The sequence below is a fragment of the Lycorma delicatula genome, chromosome 1, assembly GCF_047948215.1.
Source record: "Lycorma delicatula isolate Av1 chromosome 1, ASM4794821v1, whole genome shotgun sequence".
Taxonomy (NCBI): Eukaryota; Metazoa; Arthropoda; class Insecta; order Hemiptera; family Fulgoridae; genus Lycorma; species Lycorma delicatula.
Window position 1 is genome coordinate 255,053,903 of NC_134455.1, and position 13,734 is coordinate 255,067,636.

Below are 13,734 nucleotides of genomic sequence, written 5' to 3' on the forward strand. Positions count from 1 at the left end.
CACTGTATTTGTTAATTAGAAACTAGGGGAAACCTAAGAGCATAAAGAGAAATAGGTCTTTAAATTCTTTTTTACACTGTCTTTTTAATTTAAGCAGAACACAGATTTAAAATATTTCCTGAACGTAAAATAAATTTTAGAAAAAAATTGTTCTTACACCATAATATTTCAATATTTGTGAATTGAGTTTGACTAGAAAGACATAAAACTTTAAGAAGCATGAAGGTCTAAATCAGTTATTTCTTTTTTTTGATAACTTTCTTTCTGAAGGTAAAACACATTTTTACCAAAGTTAAGCCTGAATATCACAAATTAAAACTTGTATTAAGGGAATTTCGGAGCATAAATTTTATCCGGAAATTAAAGAGTGCACCTCTTTTTCCCCTGTTTCATTTTAAAATTTTTAATGTGGAACACATCTTGAAAAATAAAAATGTTGGAGTATTCCAGTACATCAGTTTTTTATTAGGGTTTGATGGCAGAAGAGGTCACCGAACCATTTCTTTTTCTGTACAATAGTTTTATTTTTTCTTATGGTGGAACCCATTTTTGAAAATAAATTGTGCTACACTATGAATTGTGATTTCTACAAAGCAGTACTCTTTCACTTCTAACTTATAGAATATCTTTCTGGAACAGTCAGGTTCGCTATTAGCCAAATCAGATTAAGCTGGTTAGTAGGCCTAACACTGTTTAACTCTTTCCTGTAGATTCCAGGTAAGAAAACTCATTCTGAAAAAGTAAACTTCAGATGTATACTTTTATTACATTGTTTCTTTTTCCTAATTCTTAGATAGATTCGATGCATTCCAAGCTTCATTCTATATATAGTAGGTCAACTCATATTATATCAATAAATGAAATATTTAAATCGATTAATAAAAAACTTTAATAAGTATTAAATTTGCTACTAATTATTAAAAGACCTTAAAAGAATTTTTTATTTTTTTATTTTTATCTGTTGTTAACAGCAGCAGCATACACTGGTACAAATATTATTAACAAAAGAGTTTTAGCCCGTATTGGCTTTTAAATGATATTTCTACGAGACCATTGAAAATAAAGTATCTTTATTTCGAATAACGAAAGCGATTCAAGCGTGACAGGATCATAGTACAATTATAACTAAAAAGCAGTGGAAGTTGAAGTAATTGAACATGGCTGTAAATGAACAGTTGTTTGAGCTCGTCATCCACTGGGCTTACACAAATTTTCATCAGTGCTGTCTATACTGTATTTTTTACCCATCCTTTGATTTTGTTTGTTCTTAAAAATCTTAATTTATTCAGCACATTTATCAACCTCGGACTGTTAAAACGTACGTGAAAACACATTTGAATAGTTCAATGTTGTACTAATATAACCGTTTATTTTCAATAATGATTCTATTAAAAAACAATTGTTTTATATTTCATCTCGAGTAATATTTTATTTAATTTTCTACTATGTATGGAGATGAAAATTTTAACTTTCTCAATTTACTTATCACACAATTTATATATATATATATATATATATATATGTATATATACAGAGAGAGAGAGAGGGAGATTTAATTGTATTTTTAATTCTCTTAGTGTATTAGTATAATTATGAAATTTAATCCATAATACAAGGTACTTCAGAAGAAAATTTAAATAACATCTAAAATTTTGTGAAACGCTACGTCAAAAAATTAATGGTATTCATAACAATTTATAGCATAAATATAATCATAAGAGAAACACATCAATTTTATCGTAATAAGTTCCCCTTAATTAAGTTTCTAAAAGAAAAGTAATAATACTAATGATTTAAACAACATTAATGAACGTTTTTGTATCATAATATAGAAAACATTTTCATTGAAGGCTGTCTACAGATTCGATCCAAATTTTTAATTACTCAGCATGCACTCGGTAGTCGACGGAAAATAATATTGTGTATTGTCAAAAGTTTCCCTCGTTTTTATGTAACAAGATTGTAATTGTCAAAGTAAAAAACATAATTCAATTTACTCTCGCTCTGAAACAGCATTACAGTGTAAAAACAGTGTACTAAATAATCCCGTTTGTGACCTCTTTGTACCAACAAACTCTATCTAACTAGTAAATAATATTTCCCTTATATGACCGAAACCAGAGTGTTAATGAAACTGAAACTTTTTAGATTTCTCATTAATATCTACAAAGCAAATGCTTTTAATAAAAATTCAAGATTTTAATGAGACTAATAAAACGCAAAATATAGTTTTATTCAAAAGTTATCTCATTTTAAGTAAAACTTATTGAATGATAACTGATTAATTTACTTTTAATAATATTAGCGTATCGATACGTTAGCACATATAAGTTAATTAAAAACAAAACTCCATTACAGAACTTACAGAATTACTATACTAAAAATATTAGTAACTCTTTTTTTGTTAAAAGCAACGAACTGCTAGGAAATAAAAATCATAATTAAAGTATGACTTTTTTATCGTTTTAATGACTTTTAACAGCATTCATATGACTTTACATATACTTTAGTTTTACGTATGACTTTTAATAGCGTACATCCTCTTTAAACTACTTAAACCTAATTTCCATAAAAGTGTAACACTCATCAACAGTGAACAGTGAGTAAAGATTTTTTTTGTAAATAATAAATCGGTAAAAAAAAAATATTACTTTGTTATGCACTGCATCTACAGTACTTTTTAATTTTAATTTTAACATTTGTTTAATCCTGATTATGATTAAAAAACTATTTAAGTCAATATTCAATAAAAATAAACTGTAATTATGTAAATTATTCGTACAGGATGATTAAAAACAAAACAAATTTCTTAGTTAATGATTCAGTTTTAATATTTTTCTCGTTCTTGAAAAATACAAGTTCTTCTAACGCTAAACCGTAATTTTTACGTATTTTTAATTCCTTAGAGAATTAAAATAATTATGATGTAATAATAATGTTATAATTTTGGTATTATTTTGTGAGAAAAGAAGTAAAATAAAATCAGGACAATAGTCATACGGAAATTCCAGAGGGATCAATAATCCTGGAATAGATGTGCAGCGAGAACGAGCCCAGTCAGCACCTTCTCCAGCGATTCCTGCTCTCATCTCTGTTTTCCTTTTGTATAATCTGCTTACAAGGAATCGCACTGTTATGCCTCATTGTTTCATATGCGCACACAAAATGACACATACTATTTTATATTTGTATACACGTATGCATGAATACGTTTTTTTTTTTATTATAAGTTTATTAACTTGTTCTTTACAGGTATGGATTCGTAAGTTAATAAGATTATTAATAAGTTAGTTCATAGTAAGAGTCTACACGTGTTCTTTACACATGTAGAAATTTAAAACTGAACAAATATACGTTCATATAAAATGTTCAAGTTGACTGATGCACATCGGTCGCTGGAATATAACCGAGGACAGAATTTCTTGTGAATAACTACCTTCAATTAATTTCAGTGAAGAAAGAAATCTTTAAACTGAATTTGTATTTTAACCGGTGAAAATAATTGTGAAACATGTTTACAAGCTAATAATTAATTTTCATTCAAGAAAATAATTATTTAATGTTTAATTTGCATATCATGCAGATAAAAATTATTGGTCTTTTTAAACTTATTTGTTGCCATACAACAACAAATACCAGACTCCAACAAAGAAGGATGACTCAAGTTGTACCAGTGATCAATGAAAATAAATGAACTAGGCGATCATAACGTGGGTGTTTAAGTCCAAATCAACTTTACTTGGATTAAACGACATTCTTCATCGTCATACGGTAGCTATCTTAAAAACTTATAAATATTATTATTAACAATCGTCAAACCCTTGAGTATGAATGCGTGAACCCTTAAATTTGAATGCTCAAGGTTTATAAATTATTCACCAGTTTTTGGGTAAAATTTTTTCTTAGTGATCTGCTTGAATCACAGTATTGTTATAAAACTAATCTTGTAATAATTAAATTTATTTTACATTTTACAATAACGCCTTTAAAAAAAAAATAATAATAATAATTTCCTCATATTTTAACCAGGAAATCAATAAAATAATAGTATTCTCCTTTTCTTAAAGTAAAATAATTTTTTAACCTTTACCTTTAACCTTTTTACAATAACGCCTTTAAAAAAAAAATAATAATAATAATTTCCTCATATTTTAACCAGGAAATCAATAAAATAATAGTATTCTCCTTTTCTTAAAGTAAAATAATTTTTTAACCTTTACTTATCTATCACTGTATTACGGCTCACATCAAGATACAAAAATAAAACCAATATTAAACAATACATTGTTTAATAGATCATAATTTAAAGATAACATTTTGAAAAGGAATCAAAAAAAATATTTTATATTAAAATATTCAATACAATGAAAAAGCATTAAACATTGAAACAGTTTTTAAACTGTTAATGCTGCTGACATCTGCTCCATCTTCTGTAAAATCTTCTAAAATCGTTTGATAGAATCGCCTGACATCTGAACAATTGATTTTTGTGAACCAAAATATTAGAAGTAATTCCTTTACATCATCTTCTCCGAAAAATCTTTCAGACTAAAATATTATCTTTAATTTCATTTGTAATGTGGAGATCTGGAAATCAGAGTTGAATTATTGTATATTACTTTTTTTTAACGTCACCGTAAACGTAAAAGAAGTCGATCTAAACACGGGTTTAAAAGGTTTGTATCGAAAATTTTAAAATTTAGATTAATCAGTGATTAAAGGATGGAATATATACTTTTTCTTTATAGAAATAAAAAAAAAACTCATATACTGGCATAAAACAAATTTCAATAAATCCTCTGAAGCGTAGAAGCCTATATTAAGAATTTTAAATAAGTTTCTAAATAATGTATATTCATTCCTTTTATGAAAAGTATGAAAATTTAATTTTTATAAGATTGAAATTAATTGACGGGTTTTTATATTAAAAAATAAATTAGTATTAGAAAGATATTAGAGCGATTTCAACAATAGCTTTTCATTAAATACTGTTTTTACTTCCTTTTAGGATGTAAAATTTGTTCAGGATTTGTTTTATAGTCTTTATTATTTCCGATTCAGAATTTTTCAGCTACAATTCATGAACATTCAACTTTAATTTTCTTTTCCCACTACACATTGTTTTAATGGTTTGTACTGTTAAGTATACGGAATTTGATTTCAGGACAATAATTAGATGACTGAGTTAATCAAAAGGGAATAGAAAAGTTCTTTTAATAAAATTATTTAATACTAAACCTCTAATTTTGGGAAACCGTGATTCCAGCAGATCTCATCGGAGCTACTATTCAATTTCTTTTTGGGCGGCGGTGTAGAGGGTTTAAGTTCGTTATGATGCAATCAGAAATTCTTTAAATGTTCGATTATATAGTGTTTTATGAGTTCTAAATTTATTTATCATACTTATTTTTCAAATTTAATAGTGTTCATATGAGTTATATTCATGGCTTTTATACGTTTATTTATTATTTCATTATTTAAGATACAATCATTTAGGAGGAACAGATATATCCAAAACTGCTCTCTTGATACATACCCTGTTAATTTACTAGTACATCACTCAACCCCTTAACATAAACTACTAGAACTGTAAATTTATAAGTAGTATTATCAATTAAATATATTATTATTAATTAATTTAGTGTTCAAATACTTAAAGCTACTTAGTTTCTAATATTTTATAACTATTTTATAATTTTACTGTTACAAGAATTAATAGCGAAAAATAATAAAGAAGTTGAGAGTGTTTTGTGAAACGTTGTAGCTATATTATATATATATATATATATATATATATATATATGTCCTTTTTCTATGATGTAAGAAAGTTTTTCTTAATCCTTTTAACATAGGCAAAATAAACAACAATGTTATTTTATAATCCCTAGAAGACAAACCAAATAATACAATCTTAAAGATTATACTATTTATTTTGAAATATATAGATTTTTGATAGTTTTGGAAGCAAAACATTCCGAACATTTTGAAGATTCTTATACGTTTTCATTTTTGTTTAAAAAGAAAAATCAATATATCTTAGTTTTTCTCGTGCGGTTCAACGAACATACATAAAAGACGATTTTTTTTTTAAAAAAACTGTGACTTAATTTTAATCAATATTAATGCATTATGCATTAATAATCAATATTATTATTTATGCATAACTCCTGAACAGTAATATATAATTATTTTACAAAGCTTCACGTACTTGCATAACTGAAGTTATGTAGGTTATATAAATGCGATTTGCAAGTATAAATATAACATAAACATTCAAGTTTACTGTTTATTATTCCACGAAATTCATATTCAGTGCATAATTTTAAATGAATACATACACAAATTATTTTTGTTGTCATCGTGCTATTTATTATTAATACATGATAATATAATTAATTATGTACAATAGCCAAAATTTATATTTTCTGGTGTATCATGTTATATATTTTAAGTTTACGATACGCAAGCAGCTGCTTTCAGTTTATAAGATGAAAGAAGATATGAATCGACTTTCTATTACGCACAATCGGATTGTACTGCCAAAATCCTGTCTGCTTACTGCCGGTTGAGCACAAAGAGATTTTCTTCCTGCTATCTATATTCAGCAAAAAACTAAAACCGATAAGAAAAAAGTCTACTTTTCTTAAATAAGTGTGAAACCCTAACCAAATATAACTTTTTAAATAAAAATTTCCAACCGTATTATTTATATACTTAAAATTAAATTTACTTATTTTTAATTTAGTATTTCTTGCTAACCTAAAAGAAGAAATTAATAAACATTGGAAACATTAACAAACTCTTGAAAAACTAATAGATATTAATTATACTGGCAGCATCCGAACACGGATAATATCTAATTCGATCGGCTTAATTCTACTTTACTTGAACCAACTACATTATTTAATAATCTTTATCGGTTACGAATGTTTAAATGGTTCATGAATTTTTTAACTAAGGGAATTATTATCTACTGATATGCTGCTAAATATTAGTCTAATTATGGCCACATTTATGCTTTATTATTGCTCTCTGTATATAAAACTTTTCAAAATGTTGTTTGAAGTTCACATAATTTTACGATATCGCTTCAATAATTTTGATTTTATTATATTTACAATTTAATTTACTAAAGTTTTTTGAGTTTTTATTAGTTATTAGGGATTTTTTCTAACCTTTATCTATGATTTTTTTTTTAATTTTGTATGTTTGAAAATACAACATTATGTATTCGTAATACCTCTCTCTAGTAATCATTTTAATGAGTAATAAAAATCATTAAAAGTAATACTTTTCAGAATTATGTTTAGTGAAAATTAAATTTAAACAGCATTTTCAGTAATTAAAATAAATGAATTACATAAATGATGGTAAGCCTAATTTTTATTTTTGATTAATTCTCGTTTTTACACTTACGATTTTCTTTTCAATATTCGCCTTCCCTAACCGACTAACTCAGAGAAATTTTTTATTTATTTCACTCCCAAAGACAGGCATTTTTTGTTTATTTTTAGTAATTATTACGATTATGATGAAATATTTGATTAAAAAACACTATAATTTCTGAAATGTCTACTATAAAGCAAACTAAAGAGAATTAGAATAATGACAACTTAAAACTGGAGAACAGTGATAACTAATCTAATCTTTAAGAATTACAACTTTTATTTTGCTCTCCTGTTTCGTTAATTAGCATTACACAAATACACACACATATTTATATATATATATATATATATATTATATATATATATATATATATATATATATATATATATATATATATATATACAAATAAACCACAAAATAATATGTATATATACACATATTTTAGGGGTTTAACGATTAATAACCAGAAGGTCATTTATATTCAGCAGACGTGCCTTCCTAATAATTGTACGCTCCTCACCAGTCCGTTGTGATTGATTACAATAAATATTTTCTTCTCTGGCCGGTCTCCGTGGCGCGAGTGGTAGCGTCTCGCCATTTCATCCGAAGGTTCCAGGTTCGAATCGATCAGGCATGGCATTTTCCACACACGCTACAAATCATTCATCTTCATCCTCTGAAGAATGCCTAACAGTGGATTAAAAAAAAAAAAATTTCTCTGTTTCATAAATTTAATTACTTTATGTGATTTAATTATTATTTGATATAGATATAACATTTTTCTCATTAATCTGTACTATTCTAAAAATGACTGCTTGAGGACTGTTTTCATTAATGTTCATGAACCGTTTCAAAAGCATCTTTGGTTACAAATCTATCCCGGGATGATTTCATCTTCATCATCAGAAAAAGTATAATTATTGAATATGAGGCTCTAGAGGGAAAGAGTTTCCATTAAAACCCTTAGTGCCTCTCTTTCGAGAATGTGGGTATTTATAACATGACTAGAAATGTATCGGCTTAAGGTACGTAGAACGGGACTAGCTAATCTTTTGCGAGTGCAAAATATCTGAATTATCTTTAGGGCTCTCGCCGTTCTTTTTTCAGTATAATAAAGAGATAAAATAACGAATGCGTGTGCTTCTTTCAGGTAACATTAATTTGTCTTGTTCTAAGAGGAACTTGTTTCACGTGAATAATTTGACTTGCTGTGTTTATCCAATAAACACAGCAAAACTGCGATTAAAGAAGATGAAATTTAGATGTTAAACCCTTCTTATATAATTTTACATTTATGAAAATTGTTTTAAGATATGTGAGCATAATTTAGCTTTTCGGAAACCTGTTAATAAAACCTATCTGAATCATTTTAATCATCTAAAACACATCTCCATTTCTGCTTTTCATTAAAATTAATACTACAGTCTCAGAGGTGTTTTTTAGAAGAGTATTCCATATTATTGAAGTACTATTCTGTTATAAAATATGGAATTTGTTACTGATTTATTAATTTGTTACTGTACTTTACTAATTTAATTTTTTTACTAATTTTCTAGTTTATTTGGTTACCAGATATGCAAAGAAATTATTTTTTAAAAACATACTGGAATTAACATCAGGATGACAAGAAGAATAAGATAAAAAGATTCTTAAATAATTAAGTATTTTTCTTTTCTCTTTTTATTTCTTAATTTCTTCGATTTTGATTTTTTGTTCGAACTGCATATTTCTCCGAGAGTAAAATTGTTTAATTTATAAATTGGCATTTGTTTATTACTGTTAGTGGAATAATCAGCCAAAAGAAATCACTATATAAAATATTTCATAAATAATATTCCCACGATTTTTACGAATATAATTATTTTTAGTTTAAAACAATTTGTATTATTAAGCAGCTTATATTAATTAAATTTGTATTTTGTATTGTATTTTATGCTCCAAATACTTAAGCTACAAAGATACTGGTTACCGCGTACTAAAAGGTAAACGTGTCTATTAATGATTATATTGTATTATAATAGTAATAAACAAATTTATTTTTTTTAACGCTGAAAGGAATTCTGAAAATATTACATTTTCTCACTTAACTGAATGACGTTAAAGAGTTTACCCTCTGAGGAAAAACAATGAAAAATTAATTCTCCGCCAGGAAACGTATACGTAATCAAATGAGATTCTATCTGTAAATGAGGAATGGAGCGGCAAAGTGAGCAGTCTTCGCTAGAGTATCGTTTCTGGCGGTCGTTGTTGTATCGTTTCTCTTCTCTTCGCTTCCGTGGCAAACGAGTAACAGAAGCGAAGAGGCAAAGTATTTGACTTTGTCATCCTTTGTTCATTCTGAAGTACTATCGACTGAAGGTCTTCTACTCTACCTCTCGGTTGAAAATTAATCACGTGTTCGCACAAGCTGCAATCACGTACATTGAAAATTAAAAATAATTATTAGTTTAGCTGTCGAGTTTTTTCTGAAACTTTTATTAGACGATTTTATTACTGGAAAATAATTTAAGTAGTACTAAATATGAATTAATCGTTTTAATTTTTTAGATTTAACTTAATATTTTATTAAATAATTAATAACTTTCCTTAATGATGAAGTAAATAAGAAAAAAGGTTATAAAATTAAGTGAAATCAAATACATTTTTGACCTTCAATTAACTAAGTGCTATTTACGAAGAACAAATAAAAACAAAGATTTTTAATTATTTTATATACCATTTTTTCTCTCTAAAAACATGTACATTTTAACGTCAAACCTTTTTGCTAATCAACAAGTATGTACACTTGAGATTAAAATATTAAAAAAATTAAGAATAAAAGTGTTTTACGGAATCACTTTTAACTTGCTAGGTTATTTAGTTTCCTGATGAAAATAAAAGAATGTTCATGGGCTACACAGTCATGTGTATCATGCCCACACATCATGCCAATAACACAATCATGTGTTTTTTCTCGCCCCTAACAATTCATTCATTCCCTAACAATTTAGGTGATCCTGTCCCAAATCTCAGCAAATAATTTCAAAAACCTGATAATAAAACCTGTTTGAATCGTCTAAAACACATCTCCCTTTCTGCTTTTCATTGAAATCATACAAGTCTTTACAAATCTAGTTAAATTTCATCGATTTTCATATGTAAGTATATATATATATATAAAGAGTTTTGATGGATGAGAATATTATAACATTTGTATACGCTAAATTTTTTTAATAAAATTAAAAAGATTTTTCTAAAAATACTTGAAAAATGTGTTTTATTGCATGTGTTAGTAAATCTTTATTAGGGCTCCATCTCTAGCCTTTCAGACATCCTTTTTTGTTTCTGTCTGTGTTCGCTTGGTCATTTCCGATTCGGCATAATTCTACCCTCCAGTTTCTACTGTGATTTCACATAAATGGTCTTAGTCATGAAATTTACAGAAACGATTTTCTTTTTATGACACCATAAAATACCATCGGTGTTGGCCAGAAATATGATCTCTTCTACCGAACCATCGATTAGGAAACCTTTTCCTTTGTTCGATGGAATCAAGCATTTGGAAGTGAGAGATATTTAATCTCAAAATGTGAAGATTTTACAAAACCTAAACGTTTACTCGACTTGCAACGTTTATTCGACAGCTGAAGCGCTCCAATAGTTTGTGAATCTTTCGGAAAACGTTGAACTATTATCAATTAACTGCTAAATTTTGTTGCTCTTAACTCTATATTCGGTAGTCGCACCGAATCTCTCAACCCCTGCGTTAGAAAATCTGATCTGGACACCAAATGACTTCCTTGTACGCCTATTAAATTAAATATACAAATTATTAAACGTAAATAAAATGTTATTTCACTAATAACTTTTGAACTTTTTTGATTTTTTTTCTTTTTATTTTTAAATTGTCATTTATTGTAATTTTTTTTACAATCAGAGGTTAATTATTATTAATAATCAATATATTTAAATAAAAAAATGAAAATGTTGCAAACTAAAAAAATTAAACAGGAAGAAAATGTTGCGAGAGGAGATGACAAATATAAAGATGAAGAAAACATTAAAAATAAGGAAAGATAAAAAGATTAAGAGAGGATGATGAATATAAAGAGAAAGAAAATTTGAAAACTATAGAACGTGTACACAAATTAAGATAAGCAGAATTAAACCACACCAAAGAGCGATTAAATGATTGGCAACAAAAAATAAATAAACGAAATTATTATCAACTCCGACTTAGGGAGAATATTGTCCGACAATGTCAGAGGAATAATGAACTAAAAGATAAGAATTTTTGCAATTTGTTAAAGATCGGGTATATATGCCTCAGTGTATATGTTGTTCTTGTAAGAATCTATTTTTCAGTCTCTCGGTAGTTAACTTTAATGTAGATAAAATTTAACAGAAATTCCAGAATAATTAAATAAAATTAAACAGAAATAAGACTAGAAAATTCAAAAGTAATACAATTTTAGATTATAATTTTCAATTAATATTAAATAATGTGATGTTTCACCAAATCTGTATATTCGCATATGTAATAATGCCTATTAAATTACGTACATACATTTCAGAAGTACATAAAATTTTATTTCCCTTATAACTTCGGATTTTTTCATTTTATTTTTAATTGTTATTATTGGATAATTATTTACAGTATTTATTTATTTTTTTATAATCACGTGCAATTATTAATAAATCAATATTTTTATATTAAAAAAAAGTTAAAAAAAAACAGATGAAGTTTAATTCGAACCGATGTATCTACCTTTGTAAGATCCAAATATTTCATTAATTAAAATTTTATTGAAATTAAGTAAAAAATATTAATTAAAAAAAATTATAATAAAATAAGCTTTTATTTACCTTTTTATTTTAGCTTTTATTTAATTTACATTTTATTTTAATTAAAATTTTAATATAATCGTTGTAAAACTCCCAATGACTTATTATTACAGCTGAGAAAGTCCAAAATCAAAATTTTGGGCTTTTTTGGACATTTTTGGTTCAGTCGATTGCAATCAAAAGGAGAGGTCCACAACTAGATGTTACAACAGTCCTAAATCCAAAATTTCAATATACTACGGCTAATCGTTTTTAGTTATGCGAGATACATATGTATATACAGACGTCACGCGAAACTAGTCAAAATGGATTCATGAATGGTTAAAATGGATATTTCCGTTGAAATCTGAAAACCAAAATTTTTCGCGATCATAATTCTTACTTTACTTCGTACAAGGAAGTAGAAATTTCTTACCTAAAAATGAAATGTTTTAAGAAGGTTTCATTTTCTACTTTGTCTAGTTGACATCTGAAATTTCGAGCAGTTTGGGATGATCATCCGAAAAGTCATCCGACTTTTTATTTTTTTAAGAACCCGTGCATTTAAAAATTAACTAATGGCCATTTATTCGTCTTCATCTATTGTGACTAAACTTTAAATTGACAGTCACTTCAAATTTATTGCTCCAAATTTACGATAAATTTATTTATTTCGTATTTAAAATGAGGGTTCCTTTTGAATTTAAAATTTAAAACAATTGATACACATATTTTAAAGTACTAAACTGAACAATAAAAACCCATTAATTTTTGCAAATAATTGGAAAATGATGGGAGTAGTCGGAGTGTACAATGAAACGTCAGCCTGAAGAGGACTTTTTTTAGGCGAGTATTATAATGTTGATCTATTATTTAACTTTCCTTGTCACCTGTTAAGGACGGATGAGCAAAAATTGTGATCTCCTTATACTGTTGGAGAACGTAAATTCAGTTAAACCTCTCGATTAATAGACTTTTCATACTCTGTTTTTAGACCTTTTATTTTATTATAATGTGTACCTTATTGGTAGTAAAATTACATATTTTTTTTTTATGTTTTTAAATATATAAAGAATCTTATTCTGATGCGTACAAGAAAAATAAAATAATCATGTACAAAACGAAAGAGCACTAAAGGTTTAATAAAATACACAAAAAATAAAACCTAATAATAGTAATCATTTTTACTTAATGAATAATGTTTATCAAGTAATAACAATAGTTAGTTATTTTTGGGCATTGAATCTTGAGATGGAATTTTATGGAATGACTAAAATTAGTAGTGATAAATGGCTTATCATGAAAAATTATAGAACGATACAGGTGCAGGCAGTTAATGCGCTTACAAATTCTTTAAGCAAATATAAAGTTTTTTTTTTCATTATGCCTAAGAAAAAAATACACTTATAAAATTGATGTTGAAATAATTTACTTTTACTGCTTCAATTTTATTTTTAAAACTTTAATGTAAGTTTTTTCTTAAAATTCAATTGGGAATTAGAGTAGAAAATTAGTTTCAGGATTAGTTATTATATATTTGCA

General features: G+C 26.5%; 1 protein-coding gene across 5 annotated transcripts in view; it reads left to right on the plus strand.

Annotated features, from left to right (window-relative positions):
* Oamb (Octopamine receptor in mushroom bodies) overlaps positions 1 to 13,734 on the plus strand; it is a 553,519-nt gene that overhangs the window by 297,732 nt on the left and 242,053 nt on the right. The gene's annotated exons all lie outside the window — the stretch shown is intronic.